The sequence below is a fragment of the Eubalaena glacialis genome, chromosome 7 (assembly GCF_028564815.1).
Source record: "Eubalaena glacialis isolate mEubGla1 chromosome 7, mEubGla1.1.hap2.+ XY, whole genome shotgun sequence".
Classification (NCBI taxonomy): Eukaryota; Metazoa; Chordata; class Mammalia; order Artiodactyla; family Balaenidae; genus Eubalaena; species Eubalaena glacialis.
The window spans coordinates 129,166,911-129,182,347 of record NC_083722.1 but is presented as its reverse complement, the minus strand read 5'-3'; positions in this window follow the sequence as shown (position 1 = coordinate 129,182,347).

Below are 15,437 nucleotides of genomic sequence, written 5' to 3'. Positions count from 1 at the left end.
CCATTCCTCCCACCTTTCCTTTTAGATAACCATAGTTTGTTTTCTAAGTCTGTGAGAGTCTTTCTCTGTGGAAATATGTTCATACGTGTCAGTTGTTAGGTAACAGCTAGGAGTGATATCACAGGTTATTTGTCGGCTGCTTTCCGACTTACCTCATGTTCTGTGATTATCTCTAGGCTCATCTATGGTGCTGCAAAGAGCAGTGTTTCATCCTTTTCCATGGCGAATATTGCATTGTGTACATGGACCACTTCTTCTTTGTGCATTCATCTGTGGATGGACATTTTGGTTACTTCCAAGTCTTGGCAATGCTAAATATTGATGCAGTGCAGGATTGCCAGCCTGTGTCTTTTGGATTCTGGTCTTCTCAGGGATTAGGCCCAGCAGTGGGCCTACTAGATCATATGGTAGTTCAAATTTTTCCCTTTCAACGCACCTCCATTCTGTTCTCACTACTGGCTGTTACCAGTGTACATCCCACCAGCAACTAGAGGGTACACAGTTCTCTAAAACCCCTTCAGAATTTATTGTTTGTAGACTTTTTACTGATGGCATTTTGAGTGTTGGGTGGTGATACCTTTTTGTAGGTTGGATTTGCATGCGTCTAATAATTCCCGATATTGAGCTTTCATCTATGTTTTTTTTTTAAGTAAAACAGAGAAACTCACCTCTTCAAATTGTTTCCTTGAAAAATTTGCCATGTTCTGAATTCCTGTGGCCATTACCTGCACCAGGACATTTTTTGAGGGCAGGTGTCCTTTACAGCCCTGTAGTAATTGTGAATATCACATGACCATTAGTTCTGCATTTAAAGCTGCTGTTGCAGGAAACGGCCACAAGGGGGCAGCATTTCTATATTCCCAACTCTGGTTACTAGGGCAACACAGCCTTCCTGGAAGTCCTGTTTGTAGGTTGTAAAGTAGAGTGGAATGTGCCAGGACAAACCCCCAGAAACTATGTCTACTTATTTGTTGTTGATATTCTCAGTTTAATTTTCATTTTTCTCAGAGCAAATTTGATTGCAATGTTGTGTTTGTTCTAGGTGTACAGAATGTCTTTCATTGATTCATATATCTTTTCATGTTTGGATCCTGTTCCGTAGAGATTATTACAGAATGTTGTGTAGACCTCTCTTGGTATTCGGTATGTCTGATGATTATATATTTTATAAGTATTAGCATATGTCTGTTAAACCCAATATCCTCCGTTATACATTCCTCACACCTTTCCGTTTGGTTAAGCACAAGCTTGTTTTCTGAACACGTGAGTGTCCTTCTCTGTGGAAATAGGTTCATTCCTATCAATTTTTACATAAGACCTATACGTGATATCATAGGATATGTGTCTCTCGCTTTCTGACTTACTTCAAGTTGTGTGATTGTCTGTAGCCTCGTCTATGGTGCTGCAAACGGCATTGTTTCATTCTTTTCTGTGTCTAATATTGCATTGTGTACATGGACCACTTTTTCGTCCATTCATCTGATGATGGACATTTTTGTTGCTTCCATGTCTTGGCTATTGTAAATACTGCTGCAATACACGATGTTCCATCCTGTGTCTTTTTGATGCTGGCTTTCACAGGTGACAGGCCCAATAGTGGGCCTTCCGGATCATATGGGGACTCAATTTTTACCTTTCAACGCACTGCCATTCTGTTCCTATTATTGGCGGTTACCAGTTTACATCCCACTTAGACCGAGAGGTTACGCTATTCTCCACAACTTCTTCAACATCTATTGTTTGTTGACGTTTTGCTGATGGTCATTCTGACTGGTGTGAGGTGATACGTTTGTGTAGATTGGATTTGCATGCATCTAATAATTCCTGATGTTTTGCGTGTATCAATGTCCTTTTCATTTTTTTTTAAGATTCAGCTAAACTTACAACTTCAAATTTCCTTCTTGAAAAATTTGCCGCGTTTGGATTTTTTTGGCCATTCCCTACCCCAGGACAGTTTTTGAGGGCATGAGTCATTTACAGCCCTGCAGTCCTTGTGAATATTAGTGACCATTAGCAGTGGATTTAAAGCTGCTGTTTGAGGAAACGGCCTTAAGGTGGCAGCATTTCTACGTTGCCAACTCTGCTTGCTAGGGAAACAGAACCTTGCTGCAAGTTGTGCTTTTAGGTTGCAGATTAGAGTGGAATGTGTCAGGACAAACCCCCATAAGTTTTAGCCTCCTTAATTCTTGTTTGTGTCTTTAAGTTTTCATTTTTATCAGAGCAAATTGGATTTTAAAATGTCTTTTGTTCTAGCTGCACAGAATCTTGTTCATGTACACATATACATATATCTATTGATCTTTGTGTCCTTTTCCATGTAGGTTATTGTAGAGTGTTGAATAGACCACTCTTGGTATTCCATAGGTCTTTGGGGATGATATATTTTATATGTATTAGTATATGTTTGTTAACCCCAATATCCTAATTTGTCCATTCCTCACACCTTTTCTTTGGCTTAACCATAAGTTTGTCTTCTCCATCTGAGATTGTCTTTCCCTATGGAAATATGTTCATTTTTATGAATTTTCAGATAACATAAGTGATATCGTAGAACATTTGTCTTTCGCAATCTGACTTACTTCACGTTGTGTGATTATCTCTAGGCTCATCCGTGGTGCTGCATATGCCATTCTTTTATTTTTTTTCGTGGCTAATATTCCATTCTGTACATATACCACTTCTTCTTTGTCCATTCATCTGTTTATGGAGCTTTTTTTTGCTTCCATGTCTTGGCTCTTTCAATATTGCTGCAGTGCACATTTGCCTGCCTCTGTCTTTCCGATTCTGGTGGTCTTAGGTTATAGGCCCAGAAGGTGCCCTGCCGCATCATACAGTAGCTCAATTTTTACCTTTTAAAGCAGCTGCATTCAGTTTTCATTAGTGCTGTTAGCACTTTACACCCCATCAGCAGCTAGAAGGTACACAGTTCCCTAAAACCTCTTCAGCATTTATAGTTTGTAGACTTTTTGCTGATGGTCATTTGACTGGTGTGAGCTGAAACCTTTGTGGACGTTGGATTTGCATGCAGCTAATAATTCCTTATACTGAGCTTTAGGCATGTCTTTTTTTTCCTTTTCCTTTTTTTTTTAAAGAGTGAGTACAACTTCCCTCTCATATTGACTTCTTGAAAACTTTGTCATGTGTTGAAATTTCTTGCCTATTCCCTACCCCAGGACATTTTTTGAGGGCAGGTATCATTTACAGCCCCGCAGTCCTCGTGACTATTAAGCGACCATTAGCACTGTGTTTAAAGCTGCTGTTGTGGGAAACAGCCACAAGGCGGCAGCATTATTACGTTCTCAACTCTTGTTACTAGGGCAACAGAGTCTTCCTGGACGTCGTGTTCCTCGGTTTTAAATTAGAGTGGAATGTGCTGGGACAAGCCCCCAGAAGTTTATGTCTCCTTACTTATGTTCGTTTTTTAAATTTAATTTATATTTCTTATCAGAGGAAATTTGATTAGAGTGTTGTGATTGTCTGGCTGTACAGAATCTGGTCAATGATTCATACATATGTCTGTTCATCTTCGGATCCTGTTACCATGTATGTTATTACAGAATGTTGAGTAGACCTCCCTTGGTATTTGGTAGGTGTTTTGTCATGATATATTTTATATGTATTGGTGATTATATAATTCATATAGTTTATATGTTATATGTTTATATACATTTAACATACGTTAGTATATGTATGCTAATTTCCTAATAATCCTAATTTATCCATCCTCCCACCTTTCATTTTGGTTAACCATTAGTTTGTTTTATCAGTCTGTGAGTGTGTTTTTCTGTGGAAATATGTTCATTGGGAGCAATCTTAGGATAACACGTATAAATGATATCATAGGATATTTGTCATTCCCTTTTGACTTACGTAACGTACTATGATTATTTCTAGGCTCATGTGTAGTCCTGCAAACGGCATTGTTCATTTTTTTCCCGAGGCTACTATTCCATTCGGTACGTATACCACTTCTTCTTTGTCCATTTATCTGTTGATGGACATTTTGTTTGCTTGCATGGCTTGGCTATTGTAAATATTGCTGCAGGGCATGTTTGCCTGTCTGTGCCTTTCCCATTCTGGTCTTCTTAGGGTATAGGCCCATTAGGGGATCGGCCGCATGATATGGTAGCTCAATTTTTACCTTTTAAATGCAGCTCCGTTCTGTTCTCATGATTAGCTGTTACCAGTTTACATCCAACCAACAGCATAGTGGGTATGCATTTCTCCCCCAACCCGTCAGCATGCATTGTTTGTAGACTTTTTACGGATGGCATTTTGAATATTGGGTGGTGAAATCTTTTTGTAGTTTGGATTTGCATCCAACCAATAATTCCTGATATTGAGCTTTTATCCATGTTCTTCTTTTTTTAAAACAACCGAGTGAGTAACACTTACCTCTTCAAATTGTTTTCTTGAAAAATTTTCCGTGTTGTGAACTTTCTTGGCCATTACCTACCCCAGGACATGTTTTGAGGACACGTGTCATTTACGGCCCTACAATTACTGTGAATCTCAAGTGACCCTTAGCCCTGTGTTTAAAGCTGCTGTTGTGGGAAACGGCCACAAGGCGGCAGCATTTCTCCATTCCCAAGTCTGGTTACTAGGGCAGCAGAGCCTTCCTGAAAGTTGTGTTCCTAGGTTGTAAATTAGAATGGGATGTGCCAGGGAAAACCCCAATAACTTTATGTCTCATTAATTGTTGTTCGTGGTTTTAATTTTTTAAATTGGGGTAATGAGCAGAATAGTGTTTGTTCTGGGTGTGCACAATCAGGTTCAATTGAACATTATATATATCTACTCATGTACAGATCCTCTTCCCATGTAAATTACTATTATTTTTTTAAATAAATTTATTTTATTTATTTATTTATTTTTGGCTGAGTTGGATCTTCGTTGCTGCATGTGGGCTTTCTCCAGTTGCGGTGAGCGGGGGCTACTCTCCGTTGCGGTGCACCGGCTTCTCACTGCAGTGGCTTCTCTTGTTGCGGAGCACGGGCTCTAGGCGTGTGGGCTTCAGTAGTTGTGGTGCATGGGCTCAGTAGTTATGGCTCATGGGCTCCAGAGCGTAGGCTCATTAGTTGTGGTGCACGGGCTTAGTTGCTCTGCTGCATGTGGGACCTTCCCGAACCAGGGATCGAACCTGTGTCCCCTGCATTGGCAGGTGGATTCTTAACCACGGTGCCACCAGGCAAGCCCCCGTGTAAATTATTACAGAGCGTTCAGTAGACCTCCCTTGGTATATGGTCGGTCTTTTTGATACGTGTGTTTAATATGTATTTGCATACGTACGGTAACCCTAATCTTAATGTATCCATTCCTCCCACCTTTCCTTTTAGATAACCATAGTTTGTTTTCTAAGTCTGTGAGAGTCTTTCTCTGTGGAAATATGTTCATACGTGTCAGTTGTTAGGTAACAGCTAGGAGTGATATCACAGGTTATTTGTCGGCTGCTTTCCGACTTACCTCATGTTCTGTGATTATCTCTAGGCTCATCTATGGTGCTGCAAAGAGCAGTGTTTCATCCTTTTCCATGGCGAATATTGCATTGTGTACATGGACCACTTCTTCTTTGTGCATTCATCTGTGGATGGACATTTTGGTTACTTCCAAGTCTTGGCAATGCTAAATATTGATGCAGTGCAGGATTGCCAGCCTGTGTCTTTTGGATTCTGGTCTTCTCAGGGATTAGGCCCAGCAGTGGGCCTACTAGATCATATGGTAGTTCAAATTTTTCCCTTTCAACGCACCTCCATTCTGTTCTCACTACTGGCTGTTACCAGTGTACATCCCACCAGCAACTAGAGGGTACACAGTTCTCTAAAACCCCTTCAGAATTTATTGTTTGTAGACTTTTTACTGATGGCATTTTGAGTGTTGGGTGGTGATACCTTTTTGTAGGTTGGATTTGCATGCGTCTAATAATTCCCGATATTGAGCTTTCATCTACGTTTTTTTTTTTAAGTAAAACAGAGAAACTCACCTCTTCAAATTGTTTCCTTGAAAAATTTGCCATGTTCTGAATTCCTGTGGCCATTACCTGCACCAGGACATTTTTTGAGGGCAGGTGTCCTTTACAGCCCTGTAGTAATTGTGAATATCACATGACCATTAGTTCTGCATTTAAAGCTGCTGTTGCAGGAAACGGCCACAAGGGGGCAGCATTTCTATATTCCCAACTCTGGTTACTAGGGCAACACAGCCTTCCTGGAAGTCCTGTTTGTAGGTTGTAAAGTAGAGTGGAATGTGCCAGGGCAAACCCCCAGAAACTATGTCTACTTATTTGTTGTTGATATTCTCAGTTTAATTTTCATTTTTCTCAGAGCAAATTTGATTGCAATGTTGTGTTTGTTCTAGGTGTACAGAATGTCTTTCATTGATTCATATATCTTTTCATGTTTGGATCCTGTTCCGTAGAGATTATTACAGAATGTTGTGTAGACCTCTCTTGGTATTCGGTATGTCTGATGATTATATATTTTATAAGTATTAGCATATGTCTGTTAAACCCAATATCCTCCGTTATACATTCCTCACACCTTTCCGTTTGGTTAAGCACAAGCTTGTTTTCTGAACACGTGAGTGTCCTTCTCTGTGGAAATAGGTTCATTCCTATCAATTTTTACATAAGACCTATACGTGATATCATAGGATATGTGTCTCTCGCTTTCTGACTTACTTCAAGTTGTGTGATTGTGTGTAGCCTCGTCTATGGTGCTGCAAACGGCATTGTTTCATTCTTTTCTGTGTCTAATATTGCATTGTGTACATGGACCACTTTTTCGTCCATTCATCTGATGATGGACATTTTTGTTGCTTCCATGTCTTGGCTATTGTAAATACTGCTGCAATACACGATGTTCCATCCTGTGTCTTTTTGATGCTGGCTTTCACAGGTGACAGGCCCAATAGTGGGCCTTCCGGATCATATGGGGACTCAATTTTTACCTTTCAACGCACTGCCATTCTGTTCCTATTATTGGCGGTTACCAGTTTACATCCCACTTAGACCGAGAGGTTACGCTATTCTCCACAACTTCTTCAACATCTATTGTTTGTTGACGTTTTGCTGATGGTCATTCTGACTGGTGTGAGGTGATACGTTTGTGTAGATTGGATTTGCATGCGTCTAATAATTCCTGATGTTTTGCGTGTATCAATGTCCTTTTCATTTTTTTTTAAGATTCAGCTAAACTTACAACTTCAAATTTCCTTCTTGAAAAATTTGCCACGTTTGGATTTTTTTGGCCATTCCCTACCCCAGGACAGTTTTTGAGGGCATGAGTCATTTACAGCCCTGCAGTCCTTGTGAATATTAGTGACCATTAGCAGTGGATTTAAAGCTGCTGTTTGAGGAAACGGCCTTAAGGTGGCAGCATTTCTACGTTGGCAACTCTGCTTGCTAGGGAAACAGAACCTTGCTGCAAGTTGTGCTTTTAGGTTGCAGATTAGAGTGGAATGTGTCAGGACAAACCCCCATAAGTTTTAGCCTCCTTAATTCTTGTTTGTGTCTTTAAGTTTTCATTTTTATCAGAGCAAATTGGATTTTAAAATGTCTTTTGTTCTAGCTGCACAGAATCTTGTTCATGTACACATATACATATATCTATTGATCTTTGTGTCCTTTTCCATGTAGGTTATTGTAGAGTGTTGAATAGACCACTCTTGGTATTCCATAGGTCTTTGGGGATGATATATTTTATATGTATTAGTATATGTTTGTTAACCCCAATATCCTAATTTGTCCATTCCTCACACCTTTTCTTTGGCTTAACCATAAGTTTGTCTTCTCCATCTGAGATTGTCTTTCCCTATGGAAATATGTTCATTTTTATGAATTTTCAGATAACATAAGTGATATTGTAGAACATTTGTCTTTCGCAATCTGACTTACTTCACGTTGTGTGATTATCTCTAGGCTCATCCGTGGTGCTGCATATGCCATTCTTTTATTTTTTTTCGTGGCTAATATTCCATTCTGTACATATACCACTTCTTCTTTGTCCATTCATCTGTTTATGGAGCTTTTTTTTGCTTCCATGTCTTGGCTCTTTCAATATTGCTGCAGTGCACATTTGCCTGCCTCTGTCTTTCCGATTCTGGTGGTCTTAGGTTATAGGCCCAGAAGGTGCCCTACCGCATCATACGGTAGCTCAATTTTTACCTTTTAAAGCAGCTGCATTCAGTTTTCATTAGTGCTGTTAGCACTTTACACCCCATCAGCAGCTAGAAGGTACACAGTTCCCTAAAACCTCTTCAGCATTTATAGTTTGTAGACTTTTTGCTGATGGTCATTTGACTGGTGTGAGCTGAAACCTTTGTGGACGTTGGATTTGCATGCAGCTAATAATTCCTTATACTGAGCTTTAGGCATGTCTTTTTTTTTTTCTTTTCCTTTTTTTTTTAAAGAGTGAGTACAACTTCCCTCTCATATTGACTTCTTGAAAACTTTGTCATGTGTTGAAATTTCTTGCCTATTCCCTACCCCAGGACATTTTTTGAGGGCAGGTATCATTTACAGCCCAGCAGTCCTCGTGACTATTAAGCGACCATTAGCACTGTGTTTAAAGCTGCTGTTGTGGGAAACAGCCACAAGGCGGCAGCATTATTACGTTCTCAACTCTTGTTACTAGGGCAACAGAGTCTTCCTGGACGTCGTGTTCCTCGGTTGTAAATTAGAGTGGAATGTGCTGGGACAAGCCCCCAGAAGTTTATGTCTCCTTACTTATGTTCGTTTTTTAAATTTAATTTATATTTCTTATCGGAGGAAATTTGATTAGAGTGTTGTGATTGTCTGGCTGTACAGAATCTGGTCAATGATTCATACATATGTCTGTTCATCTTCGGATCCTGTTACCATGTATGTTATTACAGAATGTTGAGTAGACCTCCCTTGGTATTTGGTAGGTGTTTTGTCATGATATATTTTATATGTATTGGTGATTATATAATTCATATAGTTTATATGTTATATGTTTATATACATTTAACATATGTTAGTATATGTATGCTAATTTCCTAATAATCCTAATTTATCCATCCTCCCACCTTTCATTTTGGTTAACCATTAGTTTGTTTTATCAGTCTGTGAGTGTGTTTTTCTGTGGAAATATGTTCATTGGGAGCAATCTTAGGATAACACGTATAAATGATATCATAGGATATTTGTCATTCCCTTTTGACTTACGTAACGTACTATGATTATTTCTAGGCTCATGTGTAGTCCTGCAAACGGCATTTTTCATTTTTTTCCCGAGGCTACTATTCCATTCGGTACGTATACCACTTCTTCTTTGTCCATTTATCTGTTGATGGACATTTTGTTTGCTTGCATGGCTTGGCTATTGTAAATATTGCTGCAGGGCATGTTTGCCTGTCTGTGCCTTTCCCATTCTGGTCTTCTTAGGGTATAGGCCCATTAGGGGATCGGCCGCATGATATGGTAGCTCAATTTTTACCTTTTAAACGCAGCTCCGTTCTGTTCTCATGATTAGCTGTTACCAGTTTACATCCAACCAACAGCATAGTGGGTATGCATTTCTCCCCCAACCCGTCAGCATGCATTGTTTGTAGACTTTTTACGGATGGCATTTTGAATATTGGGTGGTGAAATCTTTTTGTAGTTTGGATTTGCATCCAACCAATAATTCCTGATATTGAGCTTTTATCCATGTTCTTCTTTTTTTAAAACAACCGAGTGAGTAACACTTACCTCTTCAAATTGTTTTCTTGAAAAATTTTCCGTGTTGTGAACTTTCTTGGCCATTACCTACCCCAGGACATGTTTTGAGGACACGTGTCATTTACGGCCCTACAATTACTGTGAATCTCAAGTGACCCTTAGCCCTGTGTTTAAAGCTGCTGTTGTGGGAAACGGCCACAAGGCGGCAGCATTTCTCCATTCCCAAGTCTGGTTACTAGGGCAGCAGAGCCTTCCTGAAAGTTGTGTTCCTAGGTTGTAAATTAGAATGGGATGTGCCAGGGAAAACCCCAATAACTTTATGTCTCATTAATTGTTGTTCGTGGTTTTAATTTTTTAAATTGGGGTAATGAGCAGAATAGTGTTTGTTCTGGGTGTGCACAATCAGGTTCAATTGAACATTATATATATCTACTCATGTACAGATCCTCTTCCCATGTAAATTACTATTATTTTTTTAAATAAATTTATTTTATTTATTTATTTATTTTTGGCTGAGTTGGATCTTCGTTGCTGCATGTGGGCTTTCTCCAGTTGCGGTGAGCAGGGGCTACTCTCCGTTGCGGTGCACCGGCTTCTCACTGCAGTGGCTTCTCTTGTTGCGGAGCACGGGCTCTAGGCGTGTGGGCTTCAGTAGTTGTGGTGCATGGGCTCAGTAGTTATGGCTCATGGGCTCCAGAGCGTAGGCTCATTAGTTGTGGTGCACGGGCTTAGTTGCTCTGCTGCATGTGGGACCTTCCCGAACCAGGGATCGAACCTGTGTCCCCTGCATTGGCAGGTGGATTCTTAACCACGGTGCCACCAGGCAAGCCCCCGTGTAAATTATTACAGAGCGTTCAGTAGACCTCCCTTGGTATATGGTCGGTCTTTTTGATACGTGTGTTTAATATGTATTTGCATACGTACGGTAACCCTAATCTTAATGTATCCATTCCTCCCACCTTTCCTTTTAGATAACCATAGTTTGTTTTCTAAGTCTGTGAGAGTCTTTCTCTGTGGAAATATGTTCATACGTGTCAGTTGTTAGGTAACAGCTAGGAGTGATATCACAGGTTATTTGTCGGCTGCTTTCCGACTTACCTCATGTTCTGTGATTATCTCTAGGCTCATCTATGGTGCTGCAAAGAGCAGTGTTTCATCCTTTTCCATGGCGAATATTGCATTGTGTACATGGACCACTTCTTCTTTGTGCATTCATCTGTGGATGGACATTTTGGTTACTTCCAAGTCTTGGCAATGCTAAATATTGATGCAGTGCAGGATTGCCAGCCTGTGTCTTTTGGATTCTGGTCTTCTCAGGGATTAGGCCCAGCAGTGGGCCTACTAGATCATATGGTAGTTCAAATTTTTCCCTTTCAACGCACCTCCATTCTGTTCTCACTACTGGCTGTTACCAGTGTACATCCCACCAGCAACTAGAGGGTACACAGTTCTCTAAAACCCCTTCAGAATTTATTGTTTGTAGACTTTTTACTGATGGCATTTTGAGTGTTGGGTGGTGATACCTTTTTGTAGGTTGGATTTGCATGCGTCTAATAATTCCCGATATTGAGCTTTCATCTACGTTTTTTTTTTAAGTAAAACAGAGAAACTCACCTCTTCAAATTGTTTCCTTGAAAAATTTGCCATGTTCTCAATTCCTGTGGCCATTACCTGCACCAGGACATTTTTTGAGGGCAGGTGTCCTTTACAGCCCTGTAGTAATTGTGAATATCACATGACCATTAGTTCTGCATTTAAAGCTGCTGTTGCAGGAAACGGCCACAAGGGGGCAGCATTTCTATATTCCCAACTCTGGTTACTAGGGCAACACAGCCTTCCTGGAAGTCCTGTTTGTAGGTTGTAAAGTAGAGTGGAATGTGCCAGGACAAACCCCCAGAAACTATGTCTACTTATTTGTTGTTGATATTCTCAGTTTAATTTTCATTTTTCTCAGAGCAAATTTGATTGCAATGTTGTGTTTGTTCTAGGTGTACAGAATGTCTTTCATTGATTCATATATCTTTTCATGTTTGGATCCTGTTCCGTAGAGATTATTACAGAATGTTGTGTAGACCTCTCTTGGTATTCGGTATGTCTGATGATTATATATTTTATAAGTATTAGCATATGTCTGTTAAACCCAATATCCTCCGTTATACATTCCTCACACCTTTCCGTTTGGTTAAGCACAAGCTTGTTTTCTGAACACGTGAGTGTCCTTCTCTGTGGAAATAGGTTCATTCCTATCAATTTTTACATAAGACCTATACGTGATATCATAGGATATGTGTCTCTCGCTTTCTGACTTACTTCAAGTTGTGTGATTGTCTGTAGCCTCGTCTATGGTGCTGCAAACGGCATTGTTTCATTCTTTTCTGTGTCTAATATTGCATTGTGTACATGGACCACTTTTTCGTCCATTCATCTGATGATGGACATTTTTGTTGCTTCCATGTCTTGGCTATTGTAAATACTGCTGCAATACACGATGTTCCATCCTGTGTCTTTTTGATGCTGGCTTTCACAGGTGACAGGCCCAATAGTGGGCCTTCCGGATCATATGGGGACTCAATTTTTACCTTTCAACGCACTGCCATTCTGTTCCTATTATTGGCGGTTACCAGTTTACATCCCACTTAGACCGAGAGGTTACGCTATTCTCCACAACTTCTTCAACATCTATTGTTTGTTGACGTTTTGCTGATGGTCATTCTGACTGGTGTGAGGTGATACGTTTGTGTAGATTGGATTTGCATGCGTCTAATAATTCCTGATGTTTTGCGTGTATCAATGTCCTTTTCATTTTTTTTTAAGATTCAGCTAAACTTACAACTTCAAATTTCCTTCTTGAAAAATTTGCCGCGTTTGGATTTTTTTGGCCATTCCCTACCCCAGGACAGTTTTTGAGGGCATGAGTCATTTACAGCCCTGCAGTCCTTGTGAATATTAGTGACCATTAGCAGTGGATTTAAAGCTGCTGTTTGAGGAAACGGCCTTAAGGTGGCAGCATTTCTACGTTGCCAACTCTGCTTGCTAGGGAAACAGAACCTTGCTGCAAGTTGTGCTTTTAGGTTGCAGATTAGAGTGGAATGTGTCAGGACAAACCCCCATAAGTTTTAGCCTCCTTAATTCTTGTTTGTGTCTTTAAGTTTTCATTTTTATCAGAGCAAATTGGATTTTAAAATGTCTTTTGTTCTAGCTGCACAGAATCTTGTTCATGTACACATATACATATATCTATTGATCTTTGTGTCCTTTTCCATGTAGGTTATTGTAGAGTGTTGAATAGACCACTCTTGGTATTCCATAGGTCTTTGGGGATGATATATTTTATATGTATTAGTATATGTTTGTTAACCCCAATATCCTAATTTGTCCATTCCTCACACCTTTTCTTTGGCTTAACCATAAGTTTGTCTTCTCCATCTGAGATTGTCTTTCCCTATGGAAATATGTTCATTTTTATGAATTTTCAGATAACATAAGTGATATCGTAGAACATTTGTCTTTCGCAATCTGACTTACTTCACGTTGTGTGATTATGTCTAGGCTCATCCGTGGTGCTGCATATGCCATTCTTTTATTTTTTTTCGTGGCTAATATTCCATTCTGTACATATACCACTTCTTCTTTGTCCATTCATCTGTTTATGGAGCTTTTTTTTGCTTCCATGTCTTGGCTCTTTCAATATTGCTGCAGTGCACATTTGCCTGCCTCTGTCTTTCCGATTCTGGTGGTCTTAGGTTATAGGCCCAGAAGGTGCCCTGCCGCATCATACGGTAGCTCAATTTTTACCTTTTAAAGCAGCTGCATTCAGTTTTCATTAGTGCTGTTAGCACTTTACACCCCATCAGCAGCTAGAAGGTACACAGTTCCCTAAAACCTCTTCAGCATTTATAGTTTGTAGACTTTTTGCTGATGGTCATTTGACTGGTGTGAGCTGAAACCTTTGTGGACGTTGGATTTGCATGCAGCTAATAATTCCTTATACTGAGCTTTAGGCATGTCTTTTTTTTTTCTTTTCCTTTTTTTTTTAAAGAGTGAGTACAACTTCCCTCTCATATTGACTTCTTGAAAACTTTGTCATGTGTTGAAATTTCTTGCCTATTCCCTACCCCAGGACATTTTATGAGGGCAGGTATCATTTACAGCCCCGCAGTCCTCATGACTATTAAGCGACCATTGGCACTGTGTTTAAAGCTGCTGTTGTGGGAAACAGCCACAAGGCGGCAGCATTATTACGTTCTCAACTCTTGTTACTAGGGCAACAGAGTCTTCCTGGACGTCGTGTTCCTCGGTTGTAAATTAGAGTAGAATGTGCTGGGACAAGCCCCCAGAAGTTTATGTCTCCTTACTTATGTTCGTTTTTTAAATTTAATTTATATTTCTTATCGGAGGAAATTTGATTAGAGTGTTGTGATTGTCTGGCTGTACAGAATCTGGTCAATGATTCATACATATGTCTGTTCATCTTCGGATCCTGTTACCATGTATGTTATTACAGAATGTTGAGTAGACCTCCCTTGGTATTTGGTAGGTGTTTTGTCATGATATATTTTATATGTATTGGTGATTATATAATTCATATAGTTTATATGTTATATGTTTATATACATTTAACATACGTTAGTATATGTATGCTACCCCCATAATCCTAATTTATCCATCCTCCCACCTTTCATTTTGGTTAACCATTAGTTTGTTTTATCAGTCTGTGAGTGTGTTTTTCTGTGGAAATATGTTCATTGGGAGCAATCTTAGGATAACACGTATAAATGATATCATAGGATATTTGTCATTCCCTTTTGACTTACGTAACGTACTATGATTATTTCTAGGCTCATGTGTAGTCCTGCAAACGGCATTTTTCATTTTTTTCCCGAGGCTACTATTCCATTCGGTACGTATACCACTTCTTCTTTGTCCATTTATCTGTTGATGGACATTTTGTTTGCTTGCATGGCTTGGCTATTGTAAATATTGCTGCAGGGCATGTTTGCCTGTCTGTGCCTTTCCCATTCTGGTCTTCTTAGGGTATAGGCCCATTAGGGGATCGGCCGCATGATATGGTAGCTCAATTTTTACCTTTTAAACGCAGCTCCGTTCTGTTCTCATGATTAGCTGTTACCAGTTTACATCCAACCAACAGCATAGTGGGTATGCATTTCTCCCCCAACCCGTCAGCATGCATTGTTTGTAGACTTTTTACGGATGGCATTTTGAATATTGGGTGGTGAAATCTTTTTGTAGTTTGGATTTGCATCCAACCAATAATTCCTGATATTGAGCTTTTATCCATGTTCTTCTTTTTTTAAAACAACCGAGTGAGTAACACTTACCTCTTCAAATTGTTTTCTTGAAAAATTTTCCGTGTTGTGAACTTTCTTGGCCATTACCTACCCCAGGACATGTTTTGAGGACACGTGTCATTTACGGCCCTACAATTACTGTGAATCTCAAGTGACCCTTAGCCCTGTGTTTAAAGCTGCTGTTGTGGGAAACGGCCACAAGGCGGCAGCATTTCTCCATTCCCAAGTCTGGTTACTAGGGCAGCAGAGCCTTCCTGAAAGTTGTGTTCCTAGGTTGTAAATTAGAATGGGATGTGCCAGGGAAAACCCCAATAACTTTATGTCTCATTAATTGTTGTTCGTGGTTTTAATTTTTTAAATTGGGGTAATGAGCAGAATAGTGTTTGTTCTGGGTGTGCACAATCAGGTTCAATTGAACATTATATATATCTACTCATGTACAGATCCTC